Source organism: Humulus lupulus, chromosome 7 (assembly GCF_963169125.1).
Source record: "Humulus lupulus chromosome 7, drHumLupu1.1, whole genome shotgun sequence".
Taxonomy (NCBI): Eukaryota; Viridiplantae; Streptophyta; class Magnoliopsida; order Rosales; family Cannabaceae; genus Humulus; species Humulus lupulus.
Genome location: NC_084799.1, coordinates 185,889,927 through 185,905,390, shown reverse-complemented (window position 1 = coordinate 185,905,390; position 15,464 = coordinate 185,889,927).

Here is a 15,464-nt window from a genome sequence, read left to right as displayed (position 1 = left end):
CCGACCTTGATAAATAAAGAGATCGGGAGCGGATAATTCGAGTAAATGATGCACGAATGCATTGAGTCTCGAGCCTAAATCCAAACTATGTTTGTACGATTAAATAAACATATACGATTCTTTAATATAAAATGTGCAAAATATTTCGAACCAAGAAATGTAAAGCATATGTATTAAAAAAAAAAATTGTATCAGCCCTACGGGCATAAATTAAAGTAATTACAAAGATAAAGGGACGCAACCCCGAGGTAAGGTTCAGGAAGGAGCAGTTCCCTTGGCCTTCTCAGCATCAACGACACTAGATCCCCCAGGACGAATAGCATGACTATCCTTCTGAGCAACCTCCCGAGCAGCTTCACTCGCCTCAAGACGGGCATTCCACTGCTCTACATACTTCGCCTCAAGAGGACCCAGGAAGCTAGTGTCGAGGTCGACATTGTCAACCTAAATTTTGTACATGGCATGGTCGACCGCTTTTTCCTTCTGCTCTTTGAACTCGTCAAGTAGGCGGGCTTTCTCGCCTTCCATTATCTCGAAAGTAGCAGCTTTCTCCTCCTCGAGTTTAGCATTAGTCTTCTCCACCTCCGCAAGACGAGTCTTCCCCTGTTCGAGCTCGGCCTTCACCTTCTCAAGCTTGGTCTTCGAGTCTTTAAGTTCACCAACCATCTTAAGCTGGAGATCTCTCGACTCTTGGGCCAGAGACATGCTCGTATGCACCTCGTTGGTCAGCTTATAATTAAGCTGTGCTGAAACGACGAGGGCCTGAAACACAAAGGATGAATTAGGTCACGAGCCAAGACATAAACAATTAAAGGAGAGTTGCGAAAATTACCGCGACAGTAAGTTCAATACTCTTATCATAAAGAGTATTACAGTCTGGGGCCTTGTGCACAAGATCCCAGTGGTCAGCGCCGAAGCCTGAAAAACTCTGACCAACTCGAGAGAGAACATCCGAGCTAAGCACAACCCCTTGGGTCCCAGCGGCACCGTCAAGCACGAACTCTTCGACATGAGGTCAGGCCGTCGGCAGGAAGACCTTGGAGATGGAGGGTTTCTTTAGAGGCCGGCCGATTGTTATTTGAGTTGCGGCTGGAGGAAGCAAGGTGGGCACGGTTGAAACAGATGCATCGACCTGGAAATTCGGCTCCTCGGCTGTGCTCGCAGCAGCTTGAGCCGTTGGGGTCTTCTCGGTGCGTCTGGGGACCTTGGATGGCCGATCGGACCTCCGCAAAGCTCTCGGGCGCTTACTCTTTTGAGCTCCAGCTCCCTCATCACCGAAGAGCATAACGTCAAGGTCGGGATCCATAGCACCAACACAGTTCCAATCAAAGTTAAACATAATGCTGATAAACTTGGAAGATAAAAAAAAAAAACCAAGTAAAGAAAGACCTAACTGGAACTCTCCCCCGAGCTTGAGCTCGGAGACCATGAAATTCCCCCATCTTCAGAAGAGACGGGGGGAGTACCTTCCCTATAGGTGGACGTCAACCTCGAAAGGTCCCTATAGTCGTTGGTCCCATATTGGACGGCTATCCCGTCCCACACCTCGTTCAGACTGTACATAGTGTCATACTTCCCGAGCAAACTATCAAACCTATGAACTCGGTCATCTACCCAAGTCCATATATAGAAGTGGTCCCTATCATCCGGGCACAAAACTAACCTATCGGGTTTGTGTTTTAATAAGGTGGGGGACCACATTTTTGAGTTAAGGATGACTGTACCTTGATCATCCGAGTCCGGGCTCGAGGCTTCATCATTAGCCTCGTTCCCCGATTGCGGGCTTCTTCGGCGAGCTGGAGATGGGGGCCCCACCTCTCTCCTTGGAGGGAGGATGCCTGTAGGCAAAGGCACGAGCTCCCAGTGGTCGTACTTTTTGTTGGACCAATCCGAGGTGGACTGGCCATCTACCAAAAGCCCGCAGGCTCGGAGCTTACTCTCGTGCAAAAGATATGAGAGAGACCTTCTGCCATAAGGGAGTTGGAGCAGAGTCTCTCTATGCTCCTTCATCGCGTCGTCGGGAGTAGGACGGTGAAAGTTGGCTGGAAAATAAGACACATTTCAACTAAGTACGAACCTACAAACAAAAGCCCGAGCACAGAGATAAAGAAGGCTAGGATACTTACGGATCCATCTGAATGAGTAATATCGAGACGGGGACAGGCCATCTGTCCAGAAGAAAGCCTTCTTAAAGTCAGGTGGATGGTTAGGAAGGTCCTCAAACATCTTTTTTCTCTTTGGGGTAGCTCGAAAGATAGTAGAAGCCGTCTCCTCCCCGAGCTCGGGAGGGGTTGCTTTTCAAACAGAAGAGATACAAAATCTCCTGTGGTAAAGGTCCTTTCCACTTCAATTCGTGGTATAACGACCTCAGGGTAGACAGAACCCTGTAAGAATTAGTGTTGAGCTGGAACGGGGCCAACCCAAAAAAGTCCGTGAAGTCCTTGAAGAAAGACTTCAAAGGCAGTAGCGCTCCTGCCTTCATGTGCTCCTGGCTCCATGCCGCATACCTCAGCCTGTTGTCAGGGTTTCCATTCTCTGGAGCATAGCAGCTTTGTTCACTAGAGGTTGGAGCTCGACACCTTAAGGAGCTTGACAACCTGAGACCATGGAAGGCCAGGATATCAGTTATCTGATTTATCGAGGTGACCGAGCTCCAGTAGTGCTCGGCCTCAAAGAATTCCTTCCTCGTTTGCGAGGTAGAAGGCTCCCCCATCAGTGAGAATTGGAGCTCTCCCAGACTGTACACAATGGTCACTTTTAACCTAGGGTCGAGGGGGATCGGTCTGGGCCCTGAATTAGATTCTGGATAAAGAGCCTCTCGAAGGGTTCTCCTCTTCTTTTCTATGACTTCGACGATTTGGCGGCGATAGTGAGCTCGGGTTTCCTCCTGTTCGCACGCGAGATTGTATTCACGAATCAGACGTTGATTCTGAGCAAACAGCGACTCTGGGCTCGGGGATTTTGGCGAATACGGAATTGGCAGCAACGACCCCCACCGTCTTTCCAGATTCTGTGAAATCTAGCGAGAAAGAAAAAATGGTGAGGGCCATGCATGCAAGAACTCAAGATTTACGAGCTTGACAAGACAAACTTGGAGAGTGCTCGGGTACGAAACGAGCTCGATACTAAAAGCTCGGTTAAGAGTCAGAACGTGTATTCTACGAAGAAAAGGAGGGGAGTGGATAAATTTTTTTGAAAATCCTGAAATATCAGGGAAAAAAGGTGACGGTTATTCAGAAATGGTAATCTTGGGTATCGTGCGTTCTTTAAAACCAAGATTTTGTACCCGATATCTTGGTGTGCAAGACATGTCTTTAAAATTTTGAAAACCCAGAAAAAAGAGACCTTGTCCTACATCAAAACTGGATTTGGAACCAGTGATTTAAACCTAGCGTGGAGACTTAAACGCGAAAGCCTATCGGTCAAAAGCTTCCTAGCGTGACAAACTAAGAAAATAAATTAGTGCATTCCCAGAAATAAAAGAACAACATAGACAGAAACTGGCATAATGGAAAATAAAAAGATCATCAGATACTTACACAATGACGGCGATTGCAGAGAAATCGTGGATTGAAGGAGAGGCTGCAGGTATGACCTTACAGTCTCGAGCAAACTGGTGGTCCTTTGTTTCTTCGGCTGGGAGAACATGCACAAGCAAAAGGTCCTCTGGGATGGTTTCTGGTTTTGCCTCTTTTCTTTCTTCTGATGAGTGCAAAATAAAAGGAAGACGATGACTGGGGTCTTATATATAGATGGTAAAAGAGGATTAATCTGAGCCATTGAACAGAATCCTTATAAAATCCAACGGATAGGGATTAATGACATGATGGTACCAGAAAGGTGGAAGGCGAACGATCATGGGCGGATTTCTAAGGTACTCGAGTACCTTGAATGAGCAATGCCCAACTGACACGTGTCCATTTTCAAGTGTGTGACGGTGCGGTTCCCGAAGAAAGTAGTTCAAAAGTTACCTTCTCATAGGATTTGAACAAATACTTTTGAGGGGGCAAATTGTTACACCCAGATTTCGAGCCATAAGATTTGTGATCTCGAAAGATGGATTCGTAAGGAATGGACTCGTATTGTCTGGAACGTGCCGCAACCTAGGCACCGAGCCTGCAAAGCAGAGACAACTTCGAAGATGGAAGCCTCGAAACCATTACAAGCTCGAAAAACAGATATCAAACCACGTCTGTTCTCAGATGGCCTCGGATCAGGGGCTCCGAGCCTGACATAAGTATGAGCTCGAAGTATCGTGATCTCCGGGAGATGTCACAGCTCGAAAGTGAGTAAGAGATCCAGGTGGGAACATCACTGGTAATGTAGATTGATAACTTGGGGTATTCCAGTGAGTCATTTTGGAGAGATGCGGTCTACATTGATTGTTGTAAATCCTCTATAATAAAGGGATATTTATTATGCAGTTATACGCCCCCTGATCTTCAGGGGACGTTTCCTTGATATAGAACGGGCTTTTAACGCCATTAAATTTATTTTCATATAAAGAATAACTTCCCGAAATATGTGGGATAGTATTCTGAAACCTCCTCTATAAATAGAGAGGTCATGTACCATTGTAAAGGACCGAATTTTTGTGATCTTGAGAGAAACTCTGGAGAATTCATTCTTAAAGAATTTCCAGAAATCATCTTAAGTTTTAATAATAAAGACTCGTGGACTAGGCAGAGTTAACTGCTGAACCACGTAAAAAATCCCATTTGTGTTATCATATTTTTCTTGGCCATAACCAATCATTGTTTTCGTGCTCTTATTTCACTGTTGACGAAAAACGGCGTCAACAACTTCCATATGGCAGGCGCCCCCTGTCTTATCTTCTTCATGAAGATAAGCTTTGAGCCTATGGTCTCCTAGAGAAGGACCAATCAATAGATGATACTACCTATAAGAAGTATACCAAGTGGGAGTTTTTGCCTCTCCCAACCGACAAGCTTCCTCTGAGGAAAATCTCAAAGGCACGATCCCCAGCTCGTCATTGCAGGAGTCCATGCTCGGGGAACGACACCAATGATGAGGCCTTGAGCTTGAGTGACAGAGGTAAGGTCATTCTTAGCTCGGCCTTGTGGTCTCCTTCCCTCCTTAAGCACAAACCCGACACCCTGATCTTATGCCCAGATGATAGGGACAATTTTTATGTATGGTCTTGGGTAGATGACAGGGTCCATAGGTTTGATAGCTGGCTAGGGAAATATGACATAATGTATAGTCTGAATGAGGTTTGGGATGGAATAGCCATCCAATATGGGACAAACGACTATAAGGACCTTTTGAGGTTGACTTCCACATATAGGGAAGGGACTCCCCCAGCCTCCTCCGAAGATAGGGGAATTACATGGTCACCGAGCACAAGCTCGGCGACCACGTTCCAGTTAGGTTCCTTGTCACTTGTCTTTAATTCCTTTAACTGACTGCTTTACACTAATTTTAGCGTTTTGAGATCATTTTCTAATGTGATTTGACCATGCAGGTACTGTGGACTTTGACCTCGAGAATATGCTCACCAGTGGTGAGTGGGCCAAGCAAAGCAAGCGCCCGAGAGCCTCGCATAAGTCTGGTCGGCCTGCTAAGGTCCCTAAAAGGACCGAGAAGACTCCTCCTCCCCCAGCTCCTATTGTTCCGACCTCTACTCCCCAAGTCGAGATTCCTGCGGCGGGTGCTCCTTCTCCGCCTCCTACTGTCTGGATCCTTCCAACCCTTAGCCCAGCTCCGAAGAAACCAGCTTCCACTCGAGAGTGCCTGTTGTCGATTTTTACTCATTATGATGAGTATGTTGTCGACAACGCTACTGGGATTCACGGGGCCACCCTCGGTTCGGACGTCCTGTCTCGAGTAGGCCAAAGCATCAGCAATCTCGGGGCTCCTCAATGGCAGTTCCTAGTCAATGGTCGGGACTCTAATGTCCTTTATGACAAGAGTACCGAGCTCATCTCTTCGGTAATTTCTCTTACCTCGCTATTTATTGTGATTTTATTTGGAGCATGCTCTAACTTGATTTGTTTTTGTGGTAGGCTCTTACTGCAGTTGCTCAGCTAAATTATAAGCTGAACAATGAGGTTCATGCGAGCATGTCCTATGCTTAGGAGTCAAAGAATCTCCAGCTTAAGCTCGCAGACGAGTTCGAGACTGCAAAATCAAAGCTAGAGGCTGAACTTGAGAAACTGAAAGCCGAGCTCAAAGAGAAGAGCTACAAGGTTGAGGAGCTTGAGAAGTTGAATGCCAAGCTCAAGGAAGAGAAAAAGGCCACCTTCGAGATAATAGAGGGTGAAAAGGCTTTTCTTCTCGAAGAGTTCAAGCAGAGGAATGATCGGGCGGTTGACTTGGCCATGTACAGGATTTGGGCCAGCAACGCCGATCTTGACACAAGCTTCTTAGGCTCTTTTGAGGACGATTTTCTGGCCAAATGGCAAACTCGGCTGAATGCAGAGGAAGCTGCGCGGGAGGATGCTGAGAAGGCTAAGGAGGATGCTCCTACCTCCTAAATCTTGATCATGGACTGCGTCCCTCTGAGACTTTTGTAATAGTTTATAACTCTTGTTTTTCATGCCCTTGGGGCAAAAACAATTTACAGCTCGTAAAAGAGCTTTTGATATTTTTAATACCATGCTTGACTTCACCTTAATATTTTTGCGTTACATCTCTCTGATCAAAATATTTTAAGCAATTTTATATTAAAAGTCTGCTTTTATGTTTGTTTATTCATACAAACACATGTTGGATTTAGGCTCGAGTTTCCATGTATTCTGGCATAGTTTGCTCGATGTATCCGTATCCGATCTCGTTATTTGTCAAGGCCAGAACTTACTTTTACCATGCACTCGAAAGTACTTATATGGCATGTAAGATAGGTAGTTTAGTTATATCCTGCTTTTCTAGTTACTTTTCCTCATCCTCAGGTAGCTCCCCAAAGTTGTGAGGTCGAAACTATCTTTTTGCAAGATATTCCAGCCTTGATCTCGACTTAATTTGAAGTGGGTTTATTTATATTCCATCTTTCTATCGATTAATTTTAGCTGGTTTGTTCCAAACTTTTTTAGCTCGTATCTGGTTTGTAATCCATACACTTTAAATTTTAATAATCTGGTTATATCCAAACTACTTTAGCTCGTGCATCTGGTTATGTTTAGACACTTTATTTTTAATAATCTAGTTTCATCCAAACTATCTTAGCTCGCGCGTCTGGTTATATCCAAACACTTTATTTTTGATATTCTACTTATATCCAAATTATCTTAGCTCCCGCATTTGGTTATATCCAAACACTTTAGCTTGCACATTTGGTTATATCCAAATACTTTATTTTTAGAATACACTTTTAACCTTTATGTCGGGTTAACGATCCAGACATTTGTTTGTTTTTGTTTATGCTATATTTGAGTTATTCAATTTTTCAAACTTATTGTACTACTGATGCCCCCTTAATATCCTATGAGTGTGAACATAGGTTATTAAATTAAGAGAATTTGCAAAAAATGCAACATATTGAAACGAAAATGATCTTTATTAGAAACTTTGTAAAGATAAATAAGCATGGTTACAGGAGACATCATTCCTACACTATTGATAGTAAGATCGTAGATGTTCGCCATTCCATGCTCGTGGTGCCAATTCTCCGTTTAATCTGGCTAATTTGTAGACGCCAGGTCGAATAACTTATTCAATTTGGTAAGGTCTTTCCCAATTGGGCCCGAGTACGCCAGCGGCTGGGTCCCTTGTAGCTAAGAACACACGCCTTAACACTAAGTCTCCCAATCCGAATTTCCTGTCCCGAACCTTTTTGTTGAAATATCGGGTAGCTCACTATTGATATGCTACATTTCTCAGTTGAGCTTCATCTCGCCTTTCTTCAATCAGGTCCAGACTTACTTCGAGTTGGGATTGGTTCAAGGTCTGATCATAAGCATGGCTACGAATAGTGGGTATTTTGACCTCGATTGGTAACATGGCCTCGCATCCATATGCCAAAGAAAAAGGGGTGTATCTTATTGAAGTGCGAGCTGTAGTTCGATAGGCCCACTTGGGGCAACTCCTCGGGCCATTTTCCCTTAGCTTCTTCCAATTTTTTTTCATAGAACTCTTGATAGTCTTATTCACAGCTTCGACTTGGCCATTTTCTTGGGGGTGGGCAACAGAGGAGAAGCTCTTTATTATCCCATTTTCTCACAAAAATTGGTGAATAATTCACTATCAAACTGAGTACCATTATCTGATACTATTTTTCTTGGAATTCCATATCGGCAGATGATGTTTTTTACCACAAAGTCCAAGACTTTCTTCGAGGTAATCGTTGCCAGAAGTTTGGCCTCGGTCCACTTTGTAAAATAATCGACCGCGACCACTGCATACTTAACTCCACCCTTTCCAGTTGGAAATGAGCCTATGAGATCAATTCCCCACATCGCAAATGGCCATGGGGAGGTCATCATAGTTAGCTCGGATGGAGGAGCCCGCGGAATTGTAGCAAATCACTGGAATTTATTGCATTTCTTGACATACTCAAATGCGTCTGCCTTGATAGTGGGCCAGAAGTATCCTTGTCTTATAATTTTCTTAGATAGGCTATGCCCCCCAGTGTGGTCTCCACAAAATCCTTCATGAATTTCTTCTAGAATTTTCCTGGCCTCGGGTGGAGTTACACATCGGAGTAATGGCATAGAGTATCCTCTCCCCCTCCACGATAGTGTATCTAGGAATCTGATACATCAGTTTCCGAGCCTTGTTCCGTTCTATTGGGAGAATGCCGATTTCGAGGTAGTCAACTATCGAGGTCATCCAGGTTGGTTCGGAGTCTATCATGCATACATCCTCCTGTTCGGGCTCGCTAATACTGGGTGTTGAGAGGTACTCAATTGGGACCACATTCAGCGCATCGACCTCGTTGGATGTGGCGAGCCTGGCTAGGGCGTCTACATTTGAATTTTGCTCTTGGGGAACCTGCTCTATCGCATAGAACTCGAAATGTTTGAGTGTTGCTTTCGCTTTTTCTAAATATGCAGCCATCTTTGTTCTGCAAGCCTGGTATTCCCCTAAGATCTAGTTGACCACCAACTGCAAGTCACTGTAGAAATGAATTGCTTTAGCTTTGAGCTCCTTGGCTATTCGAAGTCTTGCCAATAGAGCCTCGTACTCAGTCTCATTGTTAGACACTTAAAAGTTGAACCTTAAGGCGGAGTGAAATCGACTTCCAGTTGGAGTGATCAATATGATTCCTGCCCCCGATCCATTTTCATTGGAAGATCCATATACATAAAGTTTCCATAGCTCGCGGGTTGGGGTTATAACTTCGTCGTCAGATACTCCTGTACATTCCACAATGAAGTTTTCCAGGGCCTGCCCTTTTATGGTCATTCTCGGATGATAAGTGATCTCGAACTTTCCGAGCTCAACAACCCATTTTAATAATCTGCCTGAGGCCTCTGGTTTAGATAAGACTTGCTGTAATGGTTGGTCAGTCAACACATGGATGGGGTGTGCTTGGAAGTAAGGTCAGAGTTTTCGAGATGAGTGGATCAGGCTGAGAGCTAGTTTTTCCATTATTGGGTATCTCAATTCTACCCCCAGTAACCTTTTGCTAACATAGTATACTGGTTTTTGTACCTTTTGATACTCTCGGACGAGCGCGACGCTGATGGCATGCTCGGTTGTAGCGAGATATAGGTACAAGATCTCTCATGTGATAGGTTTCAACAAGATGGGAGGTTCTGTGAGGTGCTTCTTTAGCTCCTGAAATACCAGTTTGCATTCCTCCGTCCACTCGAATTTTTTGCCCCCTCTTAAAAGGTTGAAAAATGGCAGACATTGGTCTGTAGATTTAGAGATAAATATCCTTAATGCCTCCATCCGTCCAGTTAAGCTCTGGACATCTTTATGCTTTCGAGGTGAGGCATGCCGATTAATGCCTGGATCTTGTCGGGATTAACCTCTATTCCTCGCGCGTTAACTATGAAGCCCAGAGACTTTCCCAATGACACTCCAAAGGAGCATTTTTGTGGGTTGAACTTTATGTTGTATTTTCGTAGCACAGCGAAGCATTCTTCAAGGTCGTCCACATGGTTATTGTTATGTTTAGATTTGACCAACATATCATCAACATACACTTCCATGTTATTACCTATCTGCTCGGAGAACATCCTATTTACAAGCCTCTAGTACGTGGCTCCAGCATTTTTAAGCCTAAAAGGCATGACATTGTAACACTACAGCCCTTTATCTGTCACAAAACTTGTATGCTCTTGGTATGCATGGAAATCTGATTATATCTAGAGTAGGCATCCATGAATGACATAAGACCGTGCCTAGCTGTGGCCTCTACGAGCTGGTTGATTCGAGGTAGGGAAAGCAATCCTTAGGGCATGCCTTGTTGAGATTGGAGTAGTTGATGCAAGTTCTCCATGTTCCATTAGGTTTCAGAACCAGCACTGGGTTGGCGACCCAACCAGGGTAGATGGCGTCTCCTATAAATCGGTTCGCCTTTAACCTGTCAACTTCTTCCTTTAAGGCTTTCTTCCTATCATCGTCCAGGAGTCTTCGTTTTTGCTACTTTAGGGGGAAGCTCTTATCAATGTTTAGTGCATGGCTTATCACATTCGGACTTATCCCTACCATGTCTGAATGTGACCATGCGAAAACATCCTGGTTTTCCCTCAAGAAGCAAATTAATTGCTACTTTGTCTTTTCTAAAAGGATTTTCCCCACCTTCACAGTTTTTGGGGGATCAACTTCTTCGAGCTTGACTTCTTCGAGCTCCTCTAAAGGCTTGAGGTCGGCCCTTTCTTCTATTCTTGGATCGATCTCTTTGTCTATTTCAAAGATCGTCCCATCCTTATTCTAAATTACAACGATTGTTTGTGCACTTGTCTGCTTTTTCCCTCTAACGGAAATGTTGTAGCATTCTCTCCCTGTGAGCTGGTCCCCTTTTAGAGTCTCGATGCAACTAGAAGTCGGGAACTTGATGGCCAGATGCCTAACGAACGAAATTGCCCCTAGCCCTACTAGGGAGGGTCTCCCGAGCAGTACGTTATAGGCCGAGGGGAAATACACCACTAAAAATTCCATCATCTTGGTTACCGAGACTGGGTAGTCTCCCAAGGTTACAGGGAGTTCAATGGACCCCATATAGGCAATCCCTTCTCCTGAAAAGCCATTCAACGTAGTTGCACAGACTTTTAGGTCACGAAGCGCGAGTCACATCTTTTCTAAAGTGGCTTTGTAGAGGATATTTACCGAGCTCCCATTATCAACCAGGACTCAGTGTACCCTCTTGTTCATGAGCTGAAGGGTGATGACCAGTGGGTCATTATGAGGGAACTATACATGATACACGTCCTCCTTAGTAAAAGTTATGGGTTGAGATTCAACCCTTTGTTGTTTCGGAGCTCTGGGTTCGGGTTCGTAGGGAGACCCGTCACTAGTTTTCAGCTCATTCACGTATCTCTTCTGGGCATTCCTGCTCGACCCTGCAATATGGGGTCCCCCCAAGATGGTTATGAAATCTTCTCCATCAATCGGAGGAGTTTGTTCATCTTCCCTTGCTCGGGAGTTGCTATTCTGGGCAGGTGGTGCAGCTGCTACCCTCTGGTTGGTGGAAGTCTGATTGGGGTTCTGATCTCATCTTTTAATTTCCTGCACTCATCTGTTGTATGTCCGATATCTCTGTGGAATCTGCAGTGCTTGTTGGAGTCTTTTTTCTCCTTTTGGTTTCTCATGGGGTCAGGTCATCTGAAAGGGACCTAGTTTTCATTAGCCAGGTAGATATTCTCCCAAGACTCATTGAGTTTAGTGTACACCCTGTATACGAAGAAGTATCTTTCCCCTTTCTTCTTCTTTCCCCATTCGCCTCGGGATTATTCCCTTCATTCTTCTTTCTTTTAGAAGGGTTGTCCCCAGGGGGTTTTGATGTCGTAGGATTCGCCGAGGTCGAGGCAGAGTTTGTGTTTGTTGTTGTAGTTAATGGATGAGAGGTCATATTCAATGCTGACCTTGCCTCCTCTACATTAACAAACCTTTGAGCTCGTCGATTGAACTCGGTTAAGGACCTTACAGGTTTTCTTTATAAATCTTCCCAAAGAGGGCTTCCAGGCATTACTCTGGGTCGAACAACCATTAAATGGCCATTGTCATCGATGTGACAAGCTCGAGCGACTTCCAAGTTAAACCTTGTGAGATAACCTTTAAGTGACTCATTTGGCTATTGTCGGACATTGGTCAAAGCAGATGCCTCGGGACTAATGCCGACCATGGCCTTGAATTATTTCTTGAAATCCCTTGATAATTGAACCCAAGAAGCAATAGAATGTCTTTTATATTTTTCAAACTAGTTTTTCGTTAGTCCTGTGAGAGAGGCTGGGAACAACATGCATGTGAGCTCGTAGCCCACATTACTAGCTCGCATGATTGTGTTGAATGTAATTAAATGACTATATGGATTCAAATTTCCATCGAATGGCGGGACATGAGGAATTTTGAATCCTTGAGGAAACAGGGTGCTAAATATATGCGGGGTAAAGGGCTCGAGTTCCTTGTCGAACTCTTTGTCCCGTTCCCAACTTTGTTCATTTTGTAAGAGCCTGAATGCTCATTCCAACTTCTCAATCCTTTCTTGGACTGGATCTATGGGGGGTCTGGCTTGAACCAGCGGGAACTGGTTATCGTTGATTACAACTCCAGTTCCCTGCCTCGGCACGGGGTGCTTGCGCCCGTTGAGATGATCTCTCAGATCTGAATTCGAGGGATTACCGCACCCCCGATTGTGGTTTAGATGTTCCCGTAAATCTGGTTGATCTCCTCGATTTCCAATGTTCCTAGGTTCCAGGTTATATATACTCACGGATCTAGTGTCACCCGAGCTTTCGCTGACATGGCTCGTTGCACGGTTATTTTGAGATGGGTTTCCTGCTGGCCTTCTTATCTCGATGGTTTTAGATCAAGACACTTGGCTTCTCGCGGGATGGGGACTCCTAAGCTCCCTAGCAGTTTCCCCCTTTGCATGCCTTTGCTAAGCTCGCCTTCCCTTATCAAAATGGGTCGGTTGCGCATCTCTCCGAATTGGCGAGGGATGCCTTATTGGCGATGGTGGATGCCTTATTGGAGAAGGTGACTGTCATCCATTACGGGGCCTAGATGGCCCTGAATTCGCAAGATCAGGTTCTGGCACATTCTGCGTAGCACAAGGATTTCAGGTCCGAGCCTCTGAGGGGGCTCGGTTATTCCCTACTCCGGCTGGTGCCTCCGCAGTTGGGTTGGCAGGACCTTCAACCCGGTTACCTCTCCGGGGTCTCAGCAGAGCAGGCTGCTCTGTTGGTGGCGGAGGTTGCTCCAATCTTCGTGTGGCTGCGTTTTTGCACGGACGTCCCCTAGGCCTATGTGATGGGACGTGAACGTCCCGCGGAGGCGGAGCCTGGGCATCTCGCGGAGGTGGGGCTTGAGCTGCCTGCGCTTCAGCAGCTAGTCTGGCTAGCTCTTCGTTGTGTTTTTTAGCTTCTGCCAACTGCTTACGCAGTTTACGATTTTTGAGTTCCACTATTGGGACATATCTTTCAGGATTGTAGTACATGTCCGCGTCGTCCCTGGGGGCAGGTGATCCCCGAGAGTTGGATGAACCACTCCTTTCATTGGGATCAGAATTCACCATAGGCTACTTTCCAGGGCACCGGGGGTACTCACCTTCATCTAGGATCTCCTCCTCAGGAATATTGGGATCATTTGCAGCCTTGCTAATTTGAGAGGCTTTCAGACTAAACAGATTCACACACTGTTTAATGGCTCTCAATGAAAGCACCAAACTGTTGACGCCGTTTTTCGTCAACTTAAATAGGAGAGCAATTAAACAAGAAGATATTGGAGGAAATGAACAAAGATGAACACAAGAGGTTTTATATGTGATTCAGCAGTTAAATCTTCCTAGTCCACGAGTGTATGTTATTAGAACTTGGGAGTTTTCTGGAAACTTTTCAAAGAATAGTTGCCCAGAGTTTTCTCTCCAATCATCAGAAATCGATCCCTTACAAATGGAGCATCCTTCTCTATTTATAGAGGAGGTTACAAAATTCGTTCCCACATATTTCGGGAAGATATTCCAGGAATCAATTAACATAATGCTATTTAATGAATTATTCCCTATGTACATGGAAACGTCCCATAAAATGTGGGATCGGATAATAGATTAAATGATATCCCTTAAACATTGGGATTGTACAACTATAAATATGTTCACATATAATTGATTAACTCGGATACGGGATTCATCAAATCTTCGAGACTAGCAGTTGATCATGAATTTGCCGAGACTATCAGTCGATCACGAGCTCATCGCCTAACTTTGCCTATGCTCGAAACAAGTAACCCCTGACGAAGCCATCTCATTCGAGCCTGCACTTCCTAAGCTCGAATCATTTCACCCAAAGGTAAGACATGTATTAGGGGAATACATGCGTCAAACCATGGTTATATGAGAGCTCAGAGCATGTTTGAGGCTTCATATCCTCGAGCTTTCGAGGTCGTTATTTACTACAAAGAGGTCCGACTGAAGGATCATATGACGACCGTGCATATTTCGAGCTTACACCTAACGCGCCTAGATTTCGGGATCACAACCTCATGCTCGAAATCTGGGTGTAACAAAAATAAATTCATATGGCCAATAACTCTTTTTTTCTTTCTTTCTTTCTTTCTTTCTTTTTTTGAAAGGGCATATGGCCGATAACTCTACTGACTATAAAATCCAATTTCAAAAATACCCGAAAAGTTTTAAATCGTCAATAATACCCAAGCACAAATTGTAGATTGAAATAGAGATTTTTTCTTAAATACACTTTTTTTTAAACTTTTTTTATGGTTCCTATTTTTTTTCTTAAAAAATACGCACTCAAGTTTTCAAAAATACGATTTTCAAAGTTTCATAATTACGAAAATATAGTTTTTAGGAAAAACAACTAAAAAACAATTTGAAAACAACTCACTGAACCAATAAAAAAAAACTAAAAAATAACAAAAATAATATATATAATATATATAATAACAACTAAACATCAATAAGAAAAACCTAAAAACAACTTGAAAACAACACACAAAAAAAAAAAAGACAAAACCGTAAAAATGTAAAAATTTCCTTAAAACCGTAAAATTGAAAAAGAAAATGTTTGATCATAAAAACGTAATTTTTTAGCGAAAATTAATATTTTATGTAAAATTCCCATTAAAATAATCCCAAAGATACAATGCAACTGAAAAGAATCATACCTCTCACAAAATTTTTACTTAAGAAAAAATATTGAATGTAGTGTGTTCTCATCTTTGATTGCACATACTAAATGCAATAACAAGGATTTTAGTTTTAGTTCTCACTAAATAAACATCCAAAGTATTTACCATTTCTAAAAACATTATAATTTGGGATTTTTTTATATTCATGGGATTTTTAAGATTGTTTTACAAAATATAGACATTTAATT